At 39.9% G+C, this 27,791-nt stretch overlaps 7 non-coding genes across 7 annotated transcripts; all 7 read right to left on the minus strand.

The window, feature by feature from the left end:
- Positions 1-34: 34 nt before the first annotated feature.
- Positions 35-106, minus strand: trnaa-cgc. Its single transcript has one exon. It is a non-coding gene; the product is annotated as a tRNA-Ala (tRNA).
- Positions 107-997: 891 nt separating this feature from the next.
- trnaa-cgc lies at positions 998-1,069 on the minus strand. The gene has a single exon. It is a non-coding gene; the product is annotated as a tRNA-Ala (tRNA).
- A 399-nt stretch (positions 1,070-1,468) lies between these two features.
- On the minus strand, positions 1,469-1,540 carry trnaa-ugc. The gene has a single exon. It is a non-coding gene; the product is annotated as a tRNA-Ala (tRNA).
- A 1,984-nt stretch (positions 1,541-3,524) lies between these two features.
- On the minus strand, positions 3,525-3,596 carry trnaa-ugc. Its single transcript has one exon. It is a non-coding gene; the product is annotated as a tRNA-Ala (tRNA).
- Positions 3,597-4,151: 555 nt separating this feature from the next.
- Positions 4,152-4,223, minus strand: trnag-ccc. Its single transcript has one exon. It is a non-coding gene; the product is annotated as a tRNA-Gly (tRNA).
- Positions 4,224-4,307: 84 nt separating this feature from the next.
- Positions 4,308-4,379, minus strand: trnaa-cgc. The gene has a single exon. It is a non-coding gene; the product is annotated as a tRNA-Ala (tRNA).
- Positions 4,380-6,712: 2,333 nt separating this feature from the next.
- Positions 6,713-6,784, minus strand: trnaa-ugc. Its single transcript has one exon. It is a non-coding gene; the product is annotated as a tRNA-Ala (tRNA).
- Between the last annotated feature and the right edge of the window lie 21,007 nt (positions 6,785-27,791).

Here is a 27,791-nt window from a genome sequence, read left to right on the forward strand (position 1 = left end):
AGACTCAGTTAATTATTCAATTAAAGAGCCATGATGGAGAAGCTGGGGATTGATCCCAAGACCTTGTACATGCGAAGCACACGCTCTACCACTGAGCTACATCCCCTTCATGGTGTCCTCATTATCTTCTGTAATTACTATTTTGGATAATGAGGTACAGATGAACAAAGGGCCTGATTTTCAAGAAACTTTAATAAAGGACATTACTTTATGGTTTGAGTATATAAGAAGTCATCTGTTTAAATGGTGTTGGAGATGCTGGGGATTGATCCCAGTACTTTGTACATGCTAAGCACACGCTCAGCACACGCTCTACCACTGAGCTACATCCCCTTCATGGTGTCCTCATTATCTTCTGTAATTACTATTTGGATAATGAGGTACAGATGAACAAAGGGCCTGATTTTCAAGAAACTTTAATAAAGGACTTTACTTTATGGTTTGAGTATATAAGAAGTCATCTGTTTAAATGGTGTTGGAGATGCTGGGGATTGATCCCAGTACTTTGTACATGCTAAGCACACGCTCAGCAAACGCTCTACCACTGAGGTACATCCCCTTCATTGCGTCACATCAATCCTTACATATGTACTTGTTTGTTTATTATTTTACTAATTCTATTACTTGATTATATAAAAAGATAACTTTCAAGAGCTCTTATTATCACACATTTTTTTTACAGATTCCTTGAGTGTCCATTTGTCGAGACCTTAAGATGTTATTGGCAATGATGGAGATGCTGGGGATTGATCCGAGGACCTTGGACATGCAAAGCACACGCTCTACCACTGAGCTACATCCCCTTCATGTTATTATATCAATCGGTAGGTACTTGTTTGTACAGTCTTTAACGATCCGATTGCTTAATCAAACAACAAAGTACTTTCAAGAGCTCTCATGATCACAGTTCAAATGAAACTTGGATAGAGGGCTCTCCTCAATGGTTTGAGTAACTCTTTAAATGTAGTACAGAATAACAATTCTGGCTCCATGTTGTTGGAGATGCTGGGGATTGATCCCAGGACCTTGTACATGCGAAGCACACGCTCTACCACTGAGCTACATCCCCTTCATGGTGTCCTCATTATCTTCTGTAATTACTATTTTGGATAATGAGGTACAGATGAACAAAGGAACTGATTTTCAAGAAACTTTAATAAAGGACATTACTTTATGGTTTGAGTATATGAGAAGTCATCTGTTTAAATGGTGTTGGAGATGCTGGGGATTGATCCCAGTACCTTGTACATGCTAAGCACACGCTCAGCAAACGCTCTACCACTGAGCTACATCCCCTTCATTGCGTCACATCAATCTTTACATATGTACTTGTTTGTTTATTATTTTACTAATTCTATTACTTGATTATATAAAAAGATATCTTTCAAGAGCTCTTATTATCACAACAAAAATTAACAGATTCCTTGAGCGGCCATTTGTCGAGACCTTGAGACGTTATTGGCAATGATGGAGATGCTGGGGATTGATCCCAGGACCTTGTACATGCAAAGCACACGCTCTACCACTGAGCTACATCCCCTTCATGTTATTATATCAATCGGTAGGTACTTGTTTGTACAGTCTTTTAACGATCCAATTGCTTAATCAAACAAAAAAGTACTTTCAAGAGCTCTCATGATCACAGTTCAAATGAAAGTTGCATAGAGGGCTCTCCTCAATGGTTTGAGTAACTCTTTAAATGTAGTACAGAACAACAATTCTGGCTCAATGTTATTGGAGATGCTGGGGATTGATCCCAGGACCTTGTACATGCAAAGCACACGCTCTACCACTGAGATACATCCCCTTTTCATTCGGTATGAAATGTTGTGTGACTGTGGATTAGTTTGTAAACTGAGAATCAGTTAATTATTCAATTAAAGAGCCATGATGGAGAAGCTGGGGGATTGATCCCAAGACCTTGTACATGCAAAGCACACGCTCTACCACTGAGCTACATCCCCTTCATGGTGTCCCCATTATCTTCTGTAATTACTATTTTGGATAATGAGGTACAGATGAGCAAAGGGCCTGATTTTCAAGAAACTTTAATAAAGGACATTACTTTATGGTTTGATTATATAAGAAGTCATCTGTTTAAATGGTGTTGAAGATGCTGGGGATTGATCCCAGTACCTTGTACATGCTAAGCAAACGCTCAGCAAACGCTCTACCACTGAGGTACATCCCCTTCATTGTGTCACATCAATCCTTACATATGTACTTGTTTGTTTATTATTTTACTAATTCTATTACTTGATTATATAAAAAGATATCTTTCAATAGCTCTTATTATCACAACAAAAATTAACAGATTCCTTGAGTGTCCATTTGTCGAGACCTTAAGATGTTATTGGCAATGATGGAGATGCTGGGGACTGATCCCAGGACCTTGTACATGCAAAGCACACGCTCTACCACTGAGCTACATCCCCTTCATGTTATTATATCAATCGGTAGGTACTTGTTTGTACAGTCTTTTAACGATCCAATTGCTTAATCAAACAAAAAAGTACTTTCAAGAGCTCTCATGATCACAGTTCAAATGAAAGTTGCATAGAGGGCTCTCCTCAATGGTTTGAGTAACTCTTTAAATGTAGTACAGAACAACAATTCTGGCTCAATGTTATTGGAGATGCTGGGGATTGATCCCAGGACCTTGTACATGCAAAGCACACGCTCTACCACTGAGATACATCCCCTTTTCATTCGGTATGAAATGTTGTGTGACTGTGGATTAGTTTGTAAACTGAGAATCAGTTAATTATTCAATTAAAGAGCCATGATGGAGAAGCTGGGGATTGATCCCAAGACCTTGTACATGCAAAGCACACGCTCTACCACTGAGCTACATCCCCTTCATGGTGTCCCCATTATCTTCTGTAATTACTATTTTGGATAATGAGGTACAGATGAGCAAAGGGCCTGATTTTCAAGAAACTTTAATAAAGGACATTACTTTATGGTTTGATTATATAAGAAGTCATCTGTTTAAATGGTGTTGAAGATGCTGGGGATTGATCCCAGTACCTTGTACATGCTAAGCAAACGCTCAGCAAACGCTCTACCACTGAGGTACATCCCCTTCATTGTGTCACATCAATCCTTACATATGTACTTGTTTGTTTATTATTTTACTAATTCTATTACTTGATTATATAAAAAGATATCTTTCAATAGCTCTTATTATCACAACAAAAATTAACAGATTCCTTGAGTGTCCATTTGTCGAGACCTTAAGATGTTATTGGCAATGATGGAGATGCTGGGGACTGATCCCAGGACCTTGTACATGCAAAGCACACGCTCTACCACTGAGCTACATCCCCTTCATGTTATTATATCAATCGGTAGGTACTTGTTTGCACAGTCTTTTAACGATCCAATTGCTTAATCAAACAAAAAAGTACTTTCAAGAGCTCTTATGATCACAGTTCAAATGAAACTTGGATAGAGGGCTCTCTTCAATGGTTTGAGTAACTCTTTAAATGTAGTACAGAATATCAATTCTGGCTCGATGTTGTTGGAGATGCTGGGGATTGATCCCAGGACCTTGTACATGCAAAGCACACGCTCTACCACTGAGCTACATCCCCTTTATGGTGTCCTCATTATCTTCTGTAATTACTATTTTGGATAATGAGGTACAGATGAACAAAGGGCCTGATTTTCAAGAAACTTTAATAAAGGACATTACTTTATGGTTTGAGTATATAAGAAGTCATCTGTTTAAATGGTGTTGGAGATGCTGGGGATTGATCCCAGGACCTTGTACATGCTAAGCACACGCTCAGCAAACACTCTACCACTGAGGTACATCCCCTTCATTGTGTCACATCAACCCTTACATATGTACTTGTTTGTTTATTATTTTACTAATTCTATTACTTGATTATATAAAAAGATAACTTTCAAGAGCTCTTATTATCACAACAAAAATTAACAGATTCCTTGAGCGTCCATTTGTCGAGACCTTAAGATGTTATTGGCAATGATGGAGATGCTGGGGATTGATCTCAGGACATTGTACATGCAAAGCACACGCTCTACCACTGAGCTACTTCCCCTTTTCATTTGGTATGAAATGTTGTGTGACTGTGGATTAGTTTGTAAACTGAGACTCAGTTAATCATTCAATTAAAGAGCCATGATGGAGAAGCTGGGGATTGATCCCAAGACCTTGTACATGGGAAGCACAAGCTCTACCACTGAGCTACATCCCCTTTTCATTCTGTATGAAATGTTGTGTGACTGTGGATTAGTTTGTAAACTGAGACTCAGTTAATTATTCAATTAAAGAGCCATGAGGGAGATGCTGGGGATTGATCCCAAGACCTTGTACATGCGAAGCCCACGCTCTACCACTGAGCTACATCCCCTTCATGGTGTCCTCATTATCTTCTCTAATTACTATTTTGGATAATGAGGTACAGATGAACAAAGGGCCTGATTTTCAAGAAACTTTAATAAAGGACATTACTTTATGGTTTGAGTATATAAGAAGTCATCTGTTTAAATGGTGTTGGAGATGCTGGGGATTGATCCCAGTACCTTGTACATGCTAAGCAGTGTTAATTTTGGCAGCTGTTTTTGATTTAGTCTTAGTCTTAGTCTTTAGACGAAAATGGTAATTAGTTTTAGTCACATTTTAGTCATTTCTATCCTTCATAGTTTTAGTCTAGTTTTAGTCGACGAAAACTCAAAACGTGTTAGTCTAGTTTTAGTCGACGAAAACTCAAAACGTTTTAGTCTACTTTTAGTCGATGAAAAATTACATTTTAGTCAACTTTTAGTCAAAATGTTTTCTCTCTTAAACCAATTCAGTTAGGCAAATACAGGTTTCTGACATTGTAATCAAGGTGACAGCATCAAGTGTTGAAATTCGTAAAGCAACATTTCACTCTCTTAACACTTTACTTGTGTAATATCTAGGAATGGGTATCATTAAGGTTTTCTACGGTACTGCTAGTCTTATCAATACTGCTTATCGATCCGGTACTTTAACGGTATTCTTGTATTTACTTTTTGTTATTTTTTAAAGGAAAAAACTAACAAATTGTTAACCGAATTAATTGCTTTATTTAAAATGTGAAATAAATTAAATATATATAATTATGTTAAAATATTGTACTGTACTTGAGTAAAATGTTGAGGTACTTGTACTTTACTGGAGTATTTAAATGTGTTGCTACTGTGTACTTCTACTCCACTACAGTTCATAGTTAAATGGTGTACTTCTACTCCACTACATGTATTTAATACCTTTAGTTACTTTACAGATGTGGATGAATGATGTGAAATATAATCAAGTTTTAACTCAGACTTTAGTAAATTCACAAGCTACCCTGCAGTATACAGATATATAATATATCATTCAAACTAGCTGCACCTTTACCAGCTTTGAGAACACTTTAATGATCAATCATTATAAAACATATCATATATATTATTCTGAAATGGAACAATCTGCACAATCACTACTTGTACTGTCGCTACTTTAAATATATTTTGATGATCATACTTTGACTTGAGGAACTCTTCCTACACTATGGTATTTTTTTACTTAGCGACAAGATCTGAGTACTTCTCCCACCTCTGCACACCTGATGTGATAACGTTACTCGTAATTGGGGCAACAGAGCTACGAGTTAAGGAAGTCGAAAATTGTGCATTTCTCCGACTGAATATGACGCCTTTTGGCCGGCTGTTTGGACAGACTACTCTACTCGTGTCAACGCGCTAACGCGAAAACATGGCAAACGAGCTTTGTCCACATCGAGCCTTGTAGTGTCTCTATACTTCTGAACGCTCCGTCCCCGGCAGATCTCTGTGTGCCGCTGCAGCGTGTCTGTTAGGCCCCGCCCTCCGCACACAGAGACACAGGGAGATCGCTCTTCTGGAGTGAAGAGAGCGGAAATAATGATATTGCAAGTTAGAAATGTAAGATGCATTTTGACAGACAAGACGGGCAATTGGGGGGAAATATGCTGCATTTTGAATGTCCGCTAGTCCACCATTAACACCTTAGTCCTGTCTCGTCTCGTCAACGAAAACTAAATATACATTTCGTCAAATTTTCGTTATCAAGAATCTATTTTTAGCTCGTTATCGTCTCGTCTTAGTCATGTAAAAAAGGTCGTTGACGAACATTTTTCGTCATAGTTTTCGTTGACGAAATTAACACTGATGCTAAGCACACGCTCAGCAAACACTCTACCACTGAGGTACATCCCCTTCATTGTGTCACATCAACCCTTACATATGTACTTGTTTGTTTATTATTTTACTAATTATATTACTTGATTATATAAAAAGATATCTTTCAAGAGCTCTTATTATCACAACAAAAATGAACAGATTCCTTGAGCGTCCATTTGTCGAGACCTTAAGATCTTATTGGCTATGATGGAGTTTGTAAACTGAGACTCAATTCAGTATTAAATAAAAGAGCAATGATGGAGATTGACCCCAGGACCTTGTACATGCAAAGCACACGCTCTACCACTGAGCTACATCCCTTCATGTTATTATATCAATCGGTAGGTACTTGTTTGAACAGTCTTTGACCAATCCGATGCTTAATTAAACAAAGAAGTACTTTCAAGAGCTCTCGTGATCACAGTTCAAATGAAACATGGATAGAGGGCTCTCCTCAATGGTTTGAGTAACTCTTTAAATGTAGTACAGATTAACTATTCTGGCTCAATGTTGTTGGAGATGCTGGGGATTGATCCCAGGACCTTGTACATGCAAAGCACACGCTCTACCACTGAGCTACATCCCCTTCATGGTGTCCTCATTATCTTCTGTAATTACTATTTTTGATAATGAGGTAAAAATGAACAAAGGGCCTGATTTTCAAGAAAAGGACACTACTTAATGATTTGAGTATGGCTGTCAATTTAGTACAGAAGAAGTCATCTGTTTAAATGGTGTTGGGGATTGATCGCAGGACCTTGTACATGCGAATCTCACGCTCTACCACTGAGCTACATCCCCTTCACCTCTAAAGATAGAGCATGGACATAAGCAACCTTAAAAAACACATCTTCTGCTCCTGCAGAAAGTTGCTGGCAAGGAGTTCGATGATCTCAAATAAAGGATGACGAAGCTTAATATTTATTTAATAAAGTCCAGTACTTAGTATAGTACAATTCTGACTTTACAATCCTGAAAAAAATTCAAATTCAAATTGAGCAAAACAGCAATTTCAGCATGCTGCTGTTGGTTGGCTACTGACACACAATGGACACCAGAGGGAACCGTTTGCTTTGACTATGAAGAGAAACAAATGTATGCTATCCAAAGGCATTCTTAGTGGGGAGACTTCATACCTCATACATCATTTTATGGAAATGCCGTAAAAACAAAAAGCTAAAAGAGGCAAAAAAACTATGACAAAGCTGATATTCCTCCAGAGTGTCTACAAGCACATCCGTAACATGTTTTTTTTTTACATGTTACTGTAAATAACACTGATACAGATGCAAGAAAAATTTTGTATTTTTTGTTGTTGTAGTCTCAGTCTTGACCTGCAGGATGAAGACTCACATATTGGTCTTTTTGCAGTAATGCTTGATTACTGTAATACATTCATCATCAAATAGTAGCTTTGCACAATAATAACAACCTTGGTAAAGGACATCCATGAGGAGTATGTGAGATGTTCTGGTCATAGATAAGTGTGTTTGATGCAACCAAGGTGTGTGTTAACATTTATTCCAATTACAGCAGATGTTGTCGGTGCAACTGGAGCCTCTTACAGTAAATGTCACGCCTGCCCGTGGAGTTTGATCATGGATCAGCAGCTGTGCTGAAACGTGAGACACTATCTTTTTCATTAATATTTTATGTTGTAGTTACTCACTTGATGTCAGCAATGGAATGGGTGTGACACAGACATTGTGTGCGTGCGTGCGTGCGTGCGTGTGTGCGTGCGTGCGTGAGTGTGTGTGTGTGTGTGTGTGTGTGTGTGTGTGTGTGTGTGTGTGTGTGTGTGTGTGTGTGTGTGTGTGTGTGTGTGTGTGTGTGTGTGTGTGTGTGTGTGTGTGTGTGTCCTCATTTCAAGCCTTGACCTGTGATGACACCAACACCTTTACACGTCAGTCAGTCAGCAGCGTATGGAGGGATGTAGTGCGGCACATTTTAACTTCAGGTCAGGAGTTTCTTTTATTGATGCTTCGATTTGATTAAACCGGCCAGTGAAGGAACATTGAGTTAGATGCTGATGCAGTATTTTTCTCTAAAATGTTCTGGTCATAGATAAGTGTGTTTGATGCAACCAAGGTGTGTGTTAACATTTATTCCAATTACAGCAGATGTTGTCGGTGCAACTGGAGCCTCTTAAATGTCACGCCTGCCCGTGGAGTTTGATCATGGATCAGCAGCTGTGCTGAAACGTGAGACACTATCTTTTTCATTCATATTTTATGTTGTAGTTACTCACTTGATGTCAGCAATGGAATGGGTGTGACACAGACATTGTGTGCGTGCGTGCGTGCGTGCGTGCGTGCGTGCGTGCGTGCGTGCGTGTGTGTGTGTGTGTGTGTGTGTGTGCGTGCGTGCGTGTGTGTGCGTGTATGTCCTCATTTCAAGCCTTGACCTGTGATGACACCTTTCCACGTCAGTGAGTCAGCAGCGTATGGAGGGATGTAGTGCGGCACATTTTAACTTCAGGTCAGGAGTTTCTTTTATTGATGCTTAGATTTGATTAAACCGGCCAGTGAAGGAACATTGAGTCAGATGCTGACGCAGTATTTTTCTCTAAAATCTCAAGTCATCACACCCTGCACAGAGAAAATATCGATTATATGTAGAGAAAAAATTTAATTTGTGTGAATCTGCTGAGTCTAAATAGTAAGTGACAGAAGCTTTTTCTCCTGAGAAAACCAAAAAATACAACTGCAACCTTTGTGTTTTAGCACATTGCTTTATTTATGTGTTTGCCGTCCATTTGGAGTACAGTGTTGGTGCATGTATAAAACAGCAAGTATATAGTAAAGTTGTTCATAATTTACACGTAAAGTGTAAAGAAAAGTCTGATTTGGAGCTGAGGTTAAAGAATTTGTTCTGTCAGAAACCCCACACTTAAGACAATTGCTTTCAACATACATGACAAAGCAGTGTGTTCATTCATACTTACTTTGGACACTATTAAAGATTCCAGTATCACTGAGGAAAGCAGTGACTCCATATTAAACACTGCTGCAGATGGAAATGGTTATTTCCATGTACCTGAATGATGATGCAACATGTATTGTTTGCTCACTCGTTTGCTCTTTACACTGTCAGCGGCCTGTAACCAGGTGTCAAAGCCGGAGGTAATTCAAGGAAAAACAGGAACTGGAGAGTGTTTAAAAAATACCAAACCTGCTGGCCTGTGTTTTGGAAATCCAGAAGCCAGAGACAGGGAGGAAGTTGTTTTTAGAATAATGTGGGATCGGTGACCTTTAGAAACTATTAAAACTGCAGCATTCAGTACTGTACACAGTCACTGATAAGGACATGTATTATTGTCTTTATAGGATGTAATACGGTTGGTCATCACCTAGATTGCATGGTGTGAGTTGCAGAGAATATGTCTGCCAGTATAATGGAACTAGATAGCACTCAGCTTGCGTGCTCAAAGTGACAAAAATGATGTTTGAAAATCTCAATAGTGATGCTTCTTTCAAGAAATCACGTATCAGACTGATTCTTCTGTTCTGCATTTTCTGTAAAGACTTGACTTGACGTGGCTGAGGTCTGTCAGAGCTGCAGTTCAGAGGGTTCAGACTGGCACAGTTTCTCCCACGCATATACACACACACACACACACACACACACACACACACACACACACACACATACATTTTGGGGGGTTTGCCTGTACTTCAGCTCTGTTTTATTCTGCAGAGAGGATGACAGAAAGTATGCCGGAAGAGAGACAGACAGGGAGAGCGCAGGAGGGAATACAAAGCAGGTGGAGAAGGAAGGAAGGAAAGAAACCCTCTGTTTCTCCTGCAGAATATGTCTCCAGAGGGCATTTTTATTTGATTGAAAGATTAGAGACAATGTGTAACAGATTCAGCCTGAAGACCTGATAACTCACTGTGTCACATAAATGGAGCTGAAAAAGGCCATGCAGGATAAAATGTCCGAAATATTAATTTATTTTAAAGTCAGGTTTTAGTCTCTTCTGAGTGTCTCTCTGTCCCTCAGAGAGGTCGAAGGAGGACACAGAGGATTCTGGCTTATTGACCCAAGTGACCTACCGTGACTAAATGCTGGCCCGTTACACCGGCCCGGCCCAGCCATCCAGGCCTCAGGACAGAACTCTGCCATCGCCAGTCATCGAGCAGTAAACACTGAAACAACACATGCCAGGGACTTCAATTAACTGAATTAAAAACATGATTTCTTCCCAATAAACCAAAGAGTACATTCACTTCAAAGAAAATCAGTATTTGTTTTTTAAAAAGTCACCAAGTTTGAAAATAAATACCTGGTTATTTAAAAGGCTTAAAAGTCTTTGCATCTTTAATAAAGAAAATTGAACTTATAGAGGGGCGTAGACCAAATGTGCATAGCTACATCATCAACAGAGGACTAAATGCTCACCATTTATAGATTACATATTTGTCCTCATACCTGCAGTGCTTCTGATCAATGATCTATCATATCAACCTAATGCATGCATATTACACATATCATTATTGAAATATACATACACATGTTGAAAATAAAAACAAATTGTCAGCATCACCTATTCTCAAAATGCAAACACTGCCCAAAATCTCCATGTTGTAGGCACTTCGACATCAAGGGCCAAAGTAATCCGATTTCATTGAAAACCTGATATTGTTACTGTTGTCTGCCTGAAATATTGAATTAAAGGGCCCATGTCATGCTTTTCCGGTTATTACCCGTCCCCTTGTGTGTTATGCATGTAAACGGTCTGCAGAGTCACAAACCCTCAAAGTACACCCTGTAGCGAGTAAAACTCTAACACAGAAAATACCTGTCTATGCTGCCCCAAAACGCCTCGTTGGAGATTTCTCATTTTCCATTGTTTGCTTCCTGGGTTCTCTGACGTGTCAATACCCAAATCAACAACAAATGACCGGATTGGCACAAATGGACCAATCCGCGGAGCACCTCACACACATACTATACAGAGATGCTGTATGAGAAACCAATGTGATTTTGGAGAATTGCACAATTTAAATCTATTCTAGTAGACCTCAACAATGGAAATATGATCAATAGAAATGGCCATGACATGGGACCTTTAAAGTATATTAAATTAAGTTTCTAAAATATGTCATCTGAGCTTAATGCTAACATGCTCAAAGCGGCAATGCTAACATGCTGATTTAAGTCGTGAGAAATGCTTTTGCATGGTGTCCATCATCATTTAGCGTGTTAGCATGCTAACACTTGCTAATTGGCATCAACCATACCAGAGGATAATAGGAAAGGCTTTACGGGTAAACTATATGATTATCACCCTTACTCACTCCTGTGTGCAGCCAAAATCCGAAAAAATACTCTTATTTGAAGCACGAGATGGAAAACAAGTCATGCTCTCTGTCCTGACTGTGACTCCTCGCTGCACATCATGTAACTTACAGCAGAGGAACGACATGATGCCACGAAACACAAATCAAGTTTAGATTTGTGACAGGAATTGATTTACTGTAATGTTATTGACCTTTACCTTGTGTAACCTACACACTGCTAGTCCATGGCAAAGAGCAAGTGGAAGAGATGGAGAAAAACGCAATAAATAAAATATATAATAATATACTGTTTATTTGAGGCCATTGTAGGTATGTTTTTTTTTTACATTTTATGTCAAGAATAAAGTAGAGATGTGGATATTCTCGACATATACAGTAAACCCTAAGGAATCTTTCTATCCTGATCTTTTTCCCTAATACATTCATTTTTACTGATGTCAGCGTTGGCTCTAATTGTAATTGTGTCACTTGGTAGATAAAAAAAAGAAAGAAATGAGAGACATAGTTGGTCAGCTGGTCAATGTGCATTAATGAGCTGTTCCCACACCATGCACTCATCAACGCTACCTTCTGAGATGGGTGTTGAGTTTCACTCCCAGCGGGGACACACACACACGCAAACACGCAAACACACAAACACACACACACACACACACACACACACACACACACACACACACACACACACACACACACACACACACACACACCAGCGATGTTTGTGATCGGTGTCATCTTCACAGCAGTCTGCAGCCACAATAGCTCTATGTCTACCCAAGTGAAACCAAATCACGTAAACATCACAGTCTTCAAGATGCCCCGCTCATATCTGTGTGTCAGAGTGAACATGTGCAGGTGCTTGTTAGTGTAGAGGTAGAGACATACATCTCCACAAAGATGGTTTTGCAATTTCAGCCTCTTGAAACAGATACCATCTAAATTCTTAGAATACAAACAGAAATGTTAAAAGAAAATTCCTGTTTACGCAAAGCACATCATAAATAAAGCAGAGGAAGTTTGAAGGGAACATTTTTGTACTAAGAATATTGACATCCACCATGACAGGATTTGCACTGTTCAAGTCAGTGTTTTTATATGGGGTGAAAATCAACTATATGAAAATGAATAAAAAACTGTACACAGATTGCTGTCACCTGCATTTTTTGTTCCAAGTTACTCTATTATTGTATGTTAATGCAGATGAAGCTGAGGATGATTTCAACTTTCTTTGTACACAACTGTACACTCAATATATTTGACATTACCTGAACACACCTCAGGGAAGAGTTTCCAGACAGTGTTTGCTAACCACGCAATAATATAAAAAGTTTTTCAAAACTGTGATTATCTTCTACTGTAAATCTCAACAGGTTAGACCTTGGTGCAGGAACAGCTGGGTTTCATTATAGTGCAACAACGGGGCAAAGGTGATGCTGCAGTTTACTGTGACAACATGTTGTGTTATCACAGTCAACTGTGAGTTTGTGTGTGTTCATGCAACCATATGCTTTTCTTTTTTTTTCATCTCAATGCACCATTAGACATTGCATCACTTCCTGTACATGTTTACCTACATCACATATCTAGTGCTGCTTAGGAAGTACTTTAAATATAATGGTGAGCCATAGGTCTGACTTCAGGCTCAGCAAAAAGTTGATTACATGTTGACATTTTGGGGAGGATAAGAATGCAACATAGCAAGAATGTTAAGAGACTGTTGGCTCAAAACAAAAATATAAAATGTACGTTTTGTTCCCTACCACATGTATTTCCTAAGTGACTACAGGGGTGACAGGGACATGTCTGCTATGAGGTTCCCACTGCAAGCTTCCTTAGTCCACAGGTTTTTTTTATAAATGCAATGTTTTACCAAATATAGTTTCTGAAGTCATAATTATACCACCTGGAGAAAATAAGAACATAAGAAATGATTGCGAAAAGAAAGTACTTACATTAGTGTTTGACGGAAAAGGACAAGATCAGTTTTTTAAATTTGTATTTGTGTGTGGTAATGTTGGTAGTTACAGTAGACACCTGTTATTCTTCAACAAACGTACCTTCACTTCCTGTTTACTGTAGAGTCAGGTAAATATTCTAAGGTGCAATGTGCAACGTCTGTATGAAAGAAAAGCAGTCTTTTTCCTCTCATCCTTATTGGCACATTCCTGGATACAGCCAGTGCATTTCTGCAGCATGACTCCTTTCACTTCCATGGAAAGTGTCAAACAAGCATTTCCCACAGATGCGCATCAATTAATCACACACGTCTCTTTCTGTGTTTCCGAGGCCTGATGAGGAGCTGGTGGTATTAAAGACATCTGCAGGAAAAAAACACTGGGAGAGGAGATTCACACACACACAGAAAGGAACACACACACACGTCACAACTTATGTAATTATTTTTCACATCCGTATGAGGAATGTCTGATTCACACACACACAAATAGCCTAGCTAAATATTACCTCAGAGGTGCAACTACTATTGATGTGTGGCTACGAAGGACAGGAAGGAGTAGGATAACTCAGGTTAATAACAAATCTTTGTCTCGTTGTGACTTCACTTTTGAAACAGTCACAACCTTTCCTCTGTATGCATTCATGCTGAGAGTCAATTGCATTAACATGTTTTCATAAAGACACCTCAAACACTGTTAATCTTGCATGACATATCAATATACAGCTAGCTCTAATTCCTGTGTCAGCATCTGGAGTCCTGCTGGAATGCTCCTCACATCAGGGTGAGAGGTAGACGAGATGAGTTTGATTGTCCTAAGGCCCCAATACATGTCGTCAGGAAAAACCAGAGGAATTTCACAACATACACAAACGCACACACACATGGTATGAGGTCATCATCATCCGGGGAAAAAAACTGCCATTCTATACTCACCATGAATCCAAATTAAAATGCTCGTGTTTGCTTAAACTAAAGGAGAATAACTATTTCTGTGAGATTATGGCAAATCAAGGCCAAAGTCACAGGGGGTGACAAATCCGGCAGCCGTAACACCAGCTCTGACAGTTTTAGAACTACTCTTTTCACCTTCTAGGCTCAGAGTTAATTGGTTTAGTTTGGTCAATGCCAATAATTGATTGTATTGCCAATAATAATAATAATTTGAGGGGTTAAAATAAGTCCTCCGCTCCCGCTGCTCGGACTAATAATGACTTCCAGAATCAAATGGTTCCTCTCAATGGGCTTTCATGAAATAACAATGGAGAAAAAAGGAGACAAGAAAAACAAAGTTTGATCACAGGACTGAGATATAACAGTCTAAGGATAGAGTGTCATAAAAATGTTTAATTGTTAATACGAAAATGGTGGTTGGGCCAGGAGGCAACTTTGTTCACAGTAAAGCATCACTGAACTACAGCAAACAGTCTGCAGATTCATTAAGCTACATTTTAACAGATTCAGAGAAGACATCTCAAAAACTGACAAAAACATTTAGATGAAAATCCAAATCTGTAGGATTTCTGCAGCTCAGGGGAGAAAGTATTTTTATCATGTGGGTGAACTGATCCATAAATTAGCCCAAATGTTTGTGTTTTACTCTCTCTTGCACCACACCCAGGCAAAACCCCCGCCACGTTTTTCACTTCATTCATCACTGTTTGGTTGTACAAGCAGGGCTTTAAGCCTTGTTCTTTTTGTTTGTTTGTTTTAAATACTTTTTTAGCTCATGCGTCTGGTTCTGATCCAACAACACCTGCCTTAAAAGCATGAAATCATATAATTCACAATGGCCTCCGAGAGCAATCACAGCCTTTTACTGTTGGCCCAGAAATATATATATATATATATAAATATTTTTGAAAAGGAAGAACATTTTGGTTGGTTCTCTTTTATCTTATTTGAGGGTTATCACTTGGGTTCCAGGTTAGAGTTATATCAGCTGGGGATAAATGTTAGGGGGAGACTTGTAGCTCTTAATATGCCACACTGAAGCAATAGGCCAACACCAGCTACCATTTGACTAAAAAGTCCCACCAGACACTTCATTTTCTGCAACAGATTAAGAAGTTTGGTGTGAGTGTCCTCGCTGCTGACCTCTTATTAGTTTTAAAACTCTGGGGTTGCTTTTGAGCCTTGCCAGGCAGAAGAGACCTTTGACACCCCAAAATCAGCCATGATTACATTATCTGTATTTTGTTTGTTTGTTTGTTTGTTTGTGTGTGTGTGTGTGTGTGTGTGTGTGTGTGTGTGTGTGTGTGTGTGTGTGTGTGTGTGTGTGTGTGTGTGTGTGTGTGTGTGTGTGTGTGTGTGTGTGTGTGTGTTGACCTTGGCTGTGGTAAAGAGAGACTCAGCACTCGTTAGGACTATCCTGGGGAAGGCCCGGGTCTCCAGGTAGTTTCCAGCATATTTCTCCAAAACACACAAAAACAAACACACAAGTGGGTTTATGTGTTTGCCAAGCATTCAAATATTTGTGGAAGAATTATTCAAATGATTCAGGAAGATGAAGTATAAAACTTGTTTTTATTCCCAATAAAAATACAAAGTGAGGCTTTCCACAGAAAACTCTCAATAACAGCTTTAGTTGCCGTGGAATCCATGCAGGCTACAAGCTACACCACGAATAAGTTGAATAACATACAGCGCTTGAACTGGGGAAAAAAGAGCTTGACTGTCTGGGGTGATCGCCAAGTCAAAATATGACGGCAATGTTTGCTCGTCTTGTTGCAGTGATTATACACTTTAAAAAAAAATGACATGCAGTAAAACTTGGACTTCTGAGACTTCAGAGACTTCTGTGACTGTGAATAATGATGAAGTACAGGGTGAAACAATGTGTAAAACCAGAAACAGGTGGATGTTTACTCCTGCAGGTATGCAAGACTGACTGAGAAAGGCATAGCAAAGGGCAGAAAAGCAAAACATTTGTGATAATCTAGGAGGGATGTAAACAGTTTTTATGAAAAAGGAGGTTGGCTTCCACAGAGCAGTGTCACTCACACACACAGTCATCTTACCATCTGGAGTTCTACAGCTGAACCGCAGCAAAGCAAGATTAGCACAATAAACCTGAAAATCTGTCACTGAGGCTTCGAATGAAGTCCTACTATTGGCTGTTATCTTTTCAAAATGAACATAATTCTCCCCAACAGTAAATGTGTCACATGGTAGGAAATGAACAGTGCAGGTTTCAGTGTATGGTCTGAAAAATGCTGCAGCGCCTTAGGATCATAATTTTCATGGGATTCCACATGTCTGGTCTGTTAACAGAGTAACACACACCATTGTCTGTCCACTGTGTTCTGAGGGCTGAAACAGGACAATAAAACTAGGAGCAATCCAGAACAAATTGTTTAAAGAAAATAATGATTATTTTGTTGGATTTATCAAATGTATTAATATCACATTATAGTGGTATAGTGGGTAGTGGTGGTCTAATGGATAGTGACGTGGGCTGAAGATCGGAAGGTTGTGAGTTCAAATCCCACCTGGAACACATCCTGCCTGGAACACCACCACTAGTGTGCCCTTGAGTAAGGCACTTAGCCCTTAGTTTAACCAGGGAGAATGTCCCTATAATCGGTAATTGTAGGTCGCTTTGGATAAAAGCGTCAGCTAAATGTAATGTAATAAACCCTACCACTTTCTATAGGAGTCAGGCCATCATTTTGATTAACCCAACATGCTAGAGCCATTGTTTTGTACCTGTGTTCCTTCACTACATTCACTCACTAAACAATGTGGAGCACACACACACACAAAGATTATTGTTTGCATGACTTTCTTTGACTCATTTACATTTTAGCTGGCTTCTGCATGTACAAGCTTCTCCCCATGTGTGTGTCCATCTTTGCCTTCACAAACATACTATAAGTATGACTGTGTGTGTGTGTCATTGCCCTTTGGCCAATGTTCTTGTGTTCTCTCGGGTTTTCAGGCTTGCCGTCATTGTGTTTCTTTTGTCAGCGGCTGCTTTGTTTATCCAGTGTTAGAACAGCAGCGGTTAGCGGCTCAACCAGCACACTGGTTTTGTGTCTCAACACAGCAGAACAGAATAAAGTGAGCCGCCGTTACATAACTGACAGAAGACCTATACAAAGAAGTTTTAGGAGGAATAATCGACAAAACAAAGAGAGATGAGCGACCCCTACATCACCAAAAACCCAGACCCAGCTCCCGACCCCTGCAAGACCTGGGTTTGCAGCTTTACTCCAACCATTTCACCTTTTCTGTAGTTCAAATTGTGGTGAATGATCTGAACTTGAGTGAAGATGGTTTAGGAGTGATTCAGACTCAAAAGACATATGAAAGGATGCTCATACCAACCAGAGAGCTTTACATCTGAGTTGTCTTAACTACACACATACTTCCACACCTCCACTTGATGAGTGGTTGTGATTTAAGGTTGATAAGTTTCAGAAAGCGGTACACACTCTTACAGCACACACAAATACATTTTTTATATTTTTGGAAATTAGACAGTGTGGTCTCAAAGTTCGGAGATGTTGCACGTGGTAGGTAGTAATTAAAATACTTTAAAAAGTCCAAAGAAAGGGTTATTAAAAAAGCAAATCCTCCATTAGGAACACTTTGAGGTAGAAAACAAGGTCACCTTCCATTATCCACTGTCTGTAAAATAAAAGGTGTCCTGGAAGCCCAGAGGCTGTCATCTTAAATTGATCTTAATCTAAACACATGTCTTAAACTGTATCTAAAACATTTAGAAGCTGTGTGCATTGATTCCCAAACATAATTATTCAGTTTGTCAAAGGAAGCGTCTGAAGCTTGTAGTGGCATACTTAGCATAAGGTTATTTGTTTACATTATAAAATGTATAAGAACTGCTATAATAAAGAAGCTGCCAACACACACAGACAAACACAGTGAAACACAAATAAAGACACACACACCAACATCTCAAGGTAGTTCTAAAGTCTGGCATTCAAAGTGGGTCACATATTTGGAGAGGGCGGGGGTGCGGTGCATAGCTACACCTCTGTCTCCCAGTCTCTCGGGGGACATTTGAACCAGCTAAGGTAAACTTGATGCCAGAATGGAATCTGCTTCAAGTTGTGTTGGTGGAGCTGCTGTATCCCCCATCATCTGAATATTGGTAAAAAAAACGCCAACACCCTGTAATACTTAGCTAGTAGTAAACTCAAGTTTAAAGGTCCCCTATTATACTGTTTTTTATCAATATATTATAGGTCTCAGATATATACAGAACATGTCTCTGAAGTGTTTGGCTTGAAATACCAAACAGATTGTGCATTATAGCATCCCATAAACCCCTCTGTTTCAGCCCTATTTCAAAAGTGCTGATTCTGTGTCTGTTACTTTAGATCAGTGGTCACCAACCTTTTTAAGCCCAAGATCCCCGACCTCGGCCTTGGTGAAAGGCGAGATCTACCTATTGCAATTGAGTGAAACAGACAGCCCAGACAGTACTTCCAATTTGAGGCCTTTTATGTAGGCTAATTGCATCTGAATTACATCAAATGGTGGTGGCGAAGTCCATAGGGGACTTGGCTTGGCAACTGTAAGGTCACCAGTTCAAGTCCCGGCAAGACCAAGTGCTACCGAGGTGTCCCTGAGCAAGGCACCGTTCCCTACACTACTCCCGGGGCGCCGTTCATAATGGTAGCCCACTGCTCCTAACAATAGGATGGGTCAAATGCAGAGAAACCATTTCATTACATAGTACCTGTACTGTGTAATGCAAATAAACAATAATAATTTGGTGCAACTTCCAATTTGATTAAACCAAGAACACAACATAACTAACATGTCAAAAAGGATAAATATATATATTTACATCATACCTATCATTTTAAGTTTCATTCATTCCTTCATTACAATCCTAAATATAAATGTATGTAGCTTGTATGTAGTGAATGAGTACATTATTTTGTTGACAGCAACAACAACAAAGACAAAAATAACATCTTGCAGTGAGCAGATAACATAACGTGCCATTTTAACTGTGAGGCTTATCCACTGAAGCTTCATGCAAGTGCAACACTTAACATTAACATTAAAACTAGTTATTTTTAACACAATTCTTACAAATTCAAAATTCTAACAACATTCTTGATCCGTGCATCGACCATTGGTGCGTTCACACCGGACGCGGTGCGATTTTGGGGGCGGCGCGATTACATGTAAAGTCAAAGCAAAGACGCGGACAGACGCGGTTGATGCAAATGACGCGTTCGCGCGGTAGCCAATCAGCGGTGAGGATCTCAGCCTGCCGTCACTGACGTTGAATCAGAAAACCAAGACAGCAGCCGTTAGCACTCAGAGCTCACAGCTCCTCATATCTGTTCAGAAACTGGACAAAAGTTAAACAAGTACAAACCACAGACTGTCTGTGTCATGGTGAATACAGTCGCTGTTGTATCTGTGTCTGTATCATGTTGTTGTGAGTTTGGACGGAGCAGCTACAACGTTAGTTTAGCCTGATCGATCTGATCTCCATTCAGAAAACACTTGTCAAAGCATTAATTCATGTTTTTTACTAACCGGTATCAGTATGTAGTTATTCCGGCATCATTTTGAAACGTGTATTACAATTAAATCACGGTAAAATATGTTCATTTTGTTGTAGTTGGTATCTACCATAAGTGCAGTGAGTTCAAAAATATGCATCATCACTTGAAGTCAGTCTATTACTTTCGGGAGCGACAAGGAATGTTTCAAAGATACGTCAATCAAGTGGCACCTGCTAACGGGGTGGTGGATGATAGGCTTACATCTAAAAACTTTATTAAAAAAAAACATTATTATTATTTTTTTTTACTTTTCTTTCTTTTGTTACTCTTTTTTTTTTTAACGGTGCGTGATCTACCCGCACCACACTCGTGATCGACTGGTTGATGAACACTGCTTTAGATGAAAATAAGGTTCCACTCCCCACGCCCCTTTGAGAGATATTTGGTTAAAAAGAACAGAATGGTGCTCTAAGAGGAGATTCAGGTGATAAGGTGGGCTGCAGTTACCTTGGTTGGTGATTGGCTAACGGTTACACAACCCAAAAAATCGTTATGACATCATAAAGTGGCCAAAATCTGATCAGCTCATTTTCAGACACATTTACAGCAGTATTGAGGGATCCAGAAAGCGAGCAGATACACTGACAGCAATGATGTTGAACATCACAGTTTGCTGACATAAAATAAACCGACCGTAATACAGCTGCTGGTGTTGGAGCGAGCTACTGGATATGAAATCACAGATGAAGCTCTGTCTGGCACGGAAGCATCAAGGCTAGTGGGAGTGGGCGGGAAAAATGAGCCTGGTGATCAAAAGAGAAGAAGGGGGCTTGTTGGGGCGTAATGAGGTTTCAACCCAGCGACCCGCCTGTATGTTTTCATACAGAGCTTATTTTGTTCATGTCACACCCTCACATGCAGAAAACATCAAACACTTCCTTCCCTCCACCCTCGTCTCTCTTTACTTAAATTCACCTCGCATGTCAGGTTTATTTTGCTAGCGTTAACTACGGTTTTCCCTTCTTCGAGAGAGGTGGTTCAACTACATGTTTCTCCCTTACATGGTGTGTTTTGGCTGTAATTAGGGGAGCAGGTTAAAAAAAAGGCAGAATGTAGGTCATATATTCTCAATCTGAAAATAGATCCTGCTGCGGTGGTGTTTCTGACAAATGGCTTTGTAGTAACATAAATGGGAAGCTTTGCACCACAGGAGATGCTCACTTCACATTACCTCCTGTGTGTTGTCCTGCATAGTATTTGATTTCACATCCTTTTCCTGAAGGTGTTTGTCTGGATTCAAGGATATAGGTATTTCCCCAGTTAAAGGCTGCAACAGCTGTTGCGTGTGTTCATGTTTAGGTGACTTTTTTGCATAATTATCATCCAAGGGCAAGGCAGATGCAAACTCTCTCATTTTGTCTGATTTCAATAAAAGCTATATGTTCTTATTATGTGTTATCACTGGCATTTTCTCATATCTCCATGTGTCAATGTAAAACACAAGAGAAAAAGAGCTTCTTCATGTCTGTATTTTACGTTTTGTTTCACATTTAGCTTTGTTTGTGTCTTTGCATTCAACACGAGCATTGCCCACATCCTTGATTGTTTATAACGTCTTGTTCACATTCGATTTCAAGGCCATTTTGACATGAATGGGTTGTTTTTAATACTAAGAAAAACATGTCCTTCCTCCTTTGCAGAGGATCTTTTCTTAACCTTGATGGAAAACATCATGAGTTTAAAGGGAACTTGTAAAGAACCATTTGGAAGGAGTCCGGAAAAGCAAACCACAGCGCTGAGAGAATTTTGCTAAATGTATACCAGGCAATATAAACATGTGTGGGTGTGTATAAGTGGGGAAGATCTTGGTTTCTGCCCTCTTACAGTCCAAGCTAAAACCATTCTGGCTCTAAACTCCCCAAAATCTATTTTTTTTTGTCAATTATTCGCATCGTGTTACCTTAAATACTTGAAGAAAACTTGTATTTCTCTCACATGCTTTCACAAGGAACACAGAATAAAACAAAATAAGAGAGGTCTTGTTTAACATCAGCAAAATATAACAACTTCAACATTTCAAGGTAGCACATAATAACTGTTGATATACAAATTGTCGTTATTTTGGATAAAATACTCCTTTAATTTACGTGAGATAAATATTAATCCTCTCATCCTAAACTTTGACAAGAAAATATTCCCAAAAATGTCAAACTATTTCTTTAATAAAACTATATTAAATTGTAGATTTATTTGGTTTATTTGAGTCTGCTGTAGGGGACCCTTTCAATGTATTTTCTATCCCAGCATGCTCTGGTGGTACAGGTGTATGACGTCTTGTAATTTATCATTTATGTAAGACATCAGTACAAACGATCAGTGACTGATACAGCCAAAGGAATCCTTCTGTTACACATATAGCAGAGAAACTGGCCTGCCGCCTTTCAATCACACTTAATTATAAGTTGGCTGTTTAGAGGAGTTGGACATTTCTTCTTCTCTCCGTTGCTGGACTTTCACTCCCCAAGCAAACCCTTTGATGCAGTTGCTAGGCAACCTCTGCTCTCTCTCTCTCTCTCTGCCCTCCTTTATCTCCGAGCAGCTGGCTTGATGTCTTGTCGGACGGAGTGATGAATGATGTAAGTCAGCCGTAACTGATATAAAAACATGTGCACATCATACTGGGTAAAGCTGAGGCATGGGGGGGGGGGGTTACCTTGGTTGGTTATTAGCTAATGGTTAGACAAGCCAAAAAATCGTTATGACATCATAAAGTGGCCAAAATCTGATCAGCTCAATTTCAGACAGGTTTTTATATAAATGGATCAGGACAAAAAGTGAGCAAATATTTTTTTCCTGAAACGTTCAGAATCTCTTAAAGGAGAGGTGTCATGGCCATTTCCACTGATCATAATTCCATTGTTGAGGTATACTAAACTAGATTTATACCGTGCATTTTTCCAAACTCACATTGGTTTCTCATACAGCATCTCTGCACAGCACAGTGTGCTCTGATTGGTCGGGACGTTGTGAATCGCGCTGAGCTCCGTGGAGGTGTTGTTTCCTTGTTTAGGATACATAGCGAAACACAGCCAAACTCATCCTGAGCACACACAAACTCACAGCCGAATTAAAAACAATAAGTGTGGCTTGATACTGAGTAAGAAAAAGGTTGATAAACGCTGTGAGAATGGGTCTGCAGGGAGAATTTCGCCGCGATCCCAACTGTCTGTTATCAGCCTGCAGCCAGGGAGGAGAAATCAGCAGAGCTGCCTGTGTGTGAGGAAGTCCGTGGATTGGTCAATTTGGACCAATCAGCGGGGGGCTTAACGTAACGGCTCCGCTGACGTAACGTAACGGCTCCACGGATTGGTCCATTTCGTTCCGGGTACGGGATTACATCATCCCGTACCCGGAAGAATCAAATGGGCAATGACGTATCTCCAACGAGGCGTTTTGGGGAGGTATTTTCTGTGTTAGAGTTTTACTCGCTACAGGGTGTACTTTGAGGGTTTTGACTCTGCACACCGTTTACATGCATAAAAACCTTCATAACACACAAGGGGACGGGTAATAACCGGAAAAGCATGACACCTCTCCTTTAACACAGAGGGGACACATGTTTATGTATAAAAGACATGGAAAAGTGGATTTTGCATAATAGGTGACCTTTAACAGTGGGAGGTTCTAGCACCCGTGTATTCCATCAATAACTCAGTCTTAGAGCACCATTTCACTGTCCTACTATTAATCCTGCCTTCATAAACGTTAAATGTTCAGGCTTAGTTGGTTTAGAGATGGGTTGATTTAACTTTACATAAAGTTTGTTGTGCTGATAATCCTTCATGAAGCAGGATTGTATTTACTTCAGCTACAGGTGGGTTTACTTAATGGCTACTATTCAATCAGAACTAAGGTTGTGTCTCTACTGCTATCACTATTGTGACTTATTTAGTGGGAATGCTGATACAGCATTCCAACTATCTGTTATGCTACGCACGAAATTCTTTATTATTCCGCCGGGTTATTTTGCACCTCTTCTTCTCCCACATTCAACATCGCAGAAACTCCGTTCAAACATCAAAACGTTCAGCTCGGTCGGGAATCGATGGCTATTACTTTTATCATTCATAACTTTCATAATTCCAGAGATACATCCCATAATTCATCACATTTTTAACATGGAAGTCAATGGAGAAACTCTTCAGACTTGAACAATCTTCATGCAACTTCAACTGCTAACTGCTCCTTCTTCAACTGCTAACTGCTCCTTCATACTTTCACTCAGAAACCTCATTCCAACTTTAAAATGTTATACATCCTCCTGACGTTATTCGTGTAACACAATTTTTAAATCTGATTCTTACTTTTAGAGATATTAAACATTGTTCAGACCTTGGTAAAGAGGCCTTCTTCAGATTTTAGAGTGCGTGTTGATGTCACAGCTGGACAGATTTAAAGGGCCCATGTCATGGCCATTTCCACTGATCATAATTACATTGTTGAGGTATACTAAAATAGATTTATACTGTGCAATTTTCCAAACTCACATTGGTTTCGCATACAGCATCTCTGTCAAGCATGTGTATTCAGCAGTATTCACTTTCTCCACTAAACGACTCGTTGGAGCTCTTGCCCCCCCCTCCCTGTGAGCCTAGTGTGCTCCGATTGGTCAGCTCGGCCACTCGTTCTGATTAGTCAACCACCAGAGAGGCTGCGCCCATGTCTAACAGTGCTTTTCCCGGCTGCTCTCAGCGTAACATCAGTCTTATCATGGCGTCGGCACAGCCGTATATTTTATATACATATATATTTTTAACTGTTGTTATAGAAGAGTGTGACGGCCCCAGGGCCTTTGTCTTACGATGGGGTGGAGCTGAAGAGGCTAATCAGCACGATCACGGACACCTCCGGACACTACGGCCCCAGTCTCTCTCCAAAGCGGCTGCAGGAAGACTAACTCTGCGATCCTCTCAACCACCTATCTCTGCATTTACCACAATAAATGTGCCGTGGTTTTGTAAACTCGTGTATGTCTCCTTGTCTTTGTGGCCTACGAGCCGCTCATAACAAAGAGTAAGTTATTTTTACCCGTTATAAACTACTACTGTTTGATGAGAAATCAAATCATGGTTTGCTATATATGAATTCAGGGAAGAAAGGATAGGCCTACTAAGTATTTCCATTAAACTTTATTTTTAGAAATGTACAAAATGAACATAAATATACATATATACACGGTATATCATCCATTCCTCCTCCTCGCATCTTGCCTGCGCACAGTCGGTGCGGTGCCTTTTAGCACGACGCCTCAGTAGTAGTAGAAGTGCCTTTTAGCACGTCATGGATTGTCCGCCAGGATCTGGCTGGACGAAATCAAATGCAAATCACAAAATATTAGAGAAACTTAGTTGTTTTAGATTCGTTAGTAGTAGTTGTGTAATGAACAGCTTGCCTGCTAATATGCTAACCTAGCTTTGTTTACCTTGGTAGCTAACACGATATGAACGTTAGCTTGGAGGAAAGGCAACTATAATGCAGTGTAATAAAACTACTATGAACAAAAGCTAGTGGTTCATATTAGGCTAGCAATAACGTGTTTATAATTGCAATCGTATACGGGTATTCTGCTACCATACAATGTAACTTGCATGAATACATTGTTTTGCGCTAGCATACAGCTAGCCTCGTTAGCTACATGCAGTATATGTACGGTCACAATGTACGGTAAATCACAGTACAGTATACTGTATGAGTATTCCGTGTGTGTGAATGCAGACATTCTCCTGCTATGAGATACATGTATGCAAGGCCATCTGCTGATATTAGAGTTGATATATGGAAACTCTAGCAACTTAGTTAGCACAGTTAGCACTGTGTCAATGGCTTAGCAGTCCAACACAGTTTACACATTTAAACAGTCTTGTTTGATAAATACACAAATAACAATGCAAACTTACAAGTTGTATACCCAGATCTTCCCCTGCTCCAAACGGTCCAAACAAGCTGTGCATATCCGGCCTCAAACTGGGCAATGTTTTGGAAGCTTTCGTCTGTGAAATGCCGGTTCTTCGAACCTCTGGAGGAGGAACACGCCGCTGCTGGTGTGGCCATAGCTCTTCGGGATTGGTCCATTTCGTTCCGGGTACCGCATGACATCAGGCGGTACCCGGAAGAATCAAATGGGCAGTGACGTATCTCCAACGAGGCGTTTTGGGGAGGTATTTTCTGTGTTAGAGTTTTACTCGCTACAGGGTGTACTTTGAGGGTTTTGACTCTGCACACCGTTTACATGCATAAAAACCTTCATAACACACAAGGGGACGGGTAATAACCGGAAAAGCATGACATGGGAGCTTTAATTTTGCCTTCATATTTTCTTTTAAACCTGCCATAATTCCCAAACCCTACATTCCTGAGACATAATTTTTCATGAGAAACGTAGGAAAACATCTCGTAGCTTGAAAGATAAAAAAAAATTAAGCAAAAATAATTAAACAAAATGCTTCTTGAGGGCATGAAGTGACAAAAACTTTCAACATGTCTCCATTAAACCCCATTGTAAGTTCAGCCTCAGCTTTCCCCACCACAGCAGCCGCACACCTTTAGTTAATCTGCCAAAAAGGCCACATTATTAACCCGAAAGTACACAAAAAGTACACTTCAGATGCTCAAGTTCTTTGACATGCTTCACGCTTTGAAATTTCACCGATATCTGTTACGGCCCCTACACACGGCAGCGTGCGTTGACACTTCAACGCTTCTGCCCATTCACTTTGAATGGGGTGACATCACGCTTCGCCGAACTGCATTGTGGGAGCAAAGCGTAGCTTTTCTCGCGGTGCTCGCTGCAAAAGTAGAGCAATGTTCTACTTTTGAAGCTTCGACGGAAGCGTCAGCCAATCTAATCATATGCCAGTACAAGCTCTAGCCCAGTGGTTCCCAAAGTTGGGGGCGCGCCCCCCCCTGGGGGGAGCAGAGGCATGACAGGGGGGACGCGAGAGACCAGGAGGAAAAATGGTTATTAAAAAAAAAAAAAAAAAGATAAAGAAAAAAAAAATCATAATTTGAAAGATTATTGATTCGAAAATAATATGATACAGTACAGTACGTCTGGGTCTCTGTGTTTCATTGAAGCTCGGCTCTGTGTGTGTGTGGAATGAGCCATTTTGTGTGCGTGCGCGAGCGAGAGAGAGAGAGCGCACCGATACCGGAGATCGTTGTTGTTAGCTTCTGGTGCTAGCGAGCTACGCTAACGGATATAAGGAGTTTTTTCAACAACAAAGTGGAGGAGAGTCCTCTCCTGTCAGACTGAGAGACTCAGTGAGCTAAAGGACTCTCTCAGTGTTATCTCAGTGGGTCTCAAACGTTTTGGTCACCATTAATGTAAACAATTATTTCCGAGGCACACGTTTATATGATCATTATAGTTATAAAAAAATAAGAGAATAAATGAAAAACAGGTATGAAATACTATATGACAGTAAAAAAAGAATAACATTTAAAAGGGTGATTTGTAAAATATCCATAAAGAAAAAGTAAATCTGCTTACAGTTCTGTTTCATATGGGTGTTGAGAGATGTATCCATAGATCTCTTCATTTTGCTCTCAAAGTGCACCAGATTGATGCATTCAACTTCAATATTTAAAAATAAATCTTCCCGGGGGAGCTTGCCCCCGGACCCCCCTATGTGAGGTCCACACATCACCTATAAAAATAGCACTTTACCCCTGCTTACACCTATATGCCGTGAGCTGATTATCGAGCCTTCATTGTAACAGTCGCGGGTACATTGTGTATATGCGTGGGGATTGTTGCAGTAGAAAATTCCACTGTAGCGACCG

Source organism: Trematomus bernacchii, unplaced genomic scaffold (assembly GCF_902827165.1).
Source record: "Trematomus bernacchii unplaced genomic scaffold, fTreBer1.1, whole genome shotgun sequence".
Classification (NCBI taxonomy): Eukaryota; Metazoa; Chordata; class Actinopteri; order Perciformes; family Nototheniidae; genus Trematomus; species Trematomus bernacchii.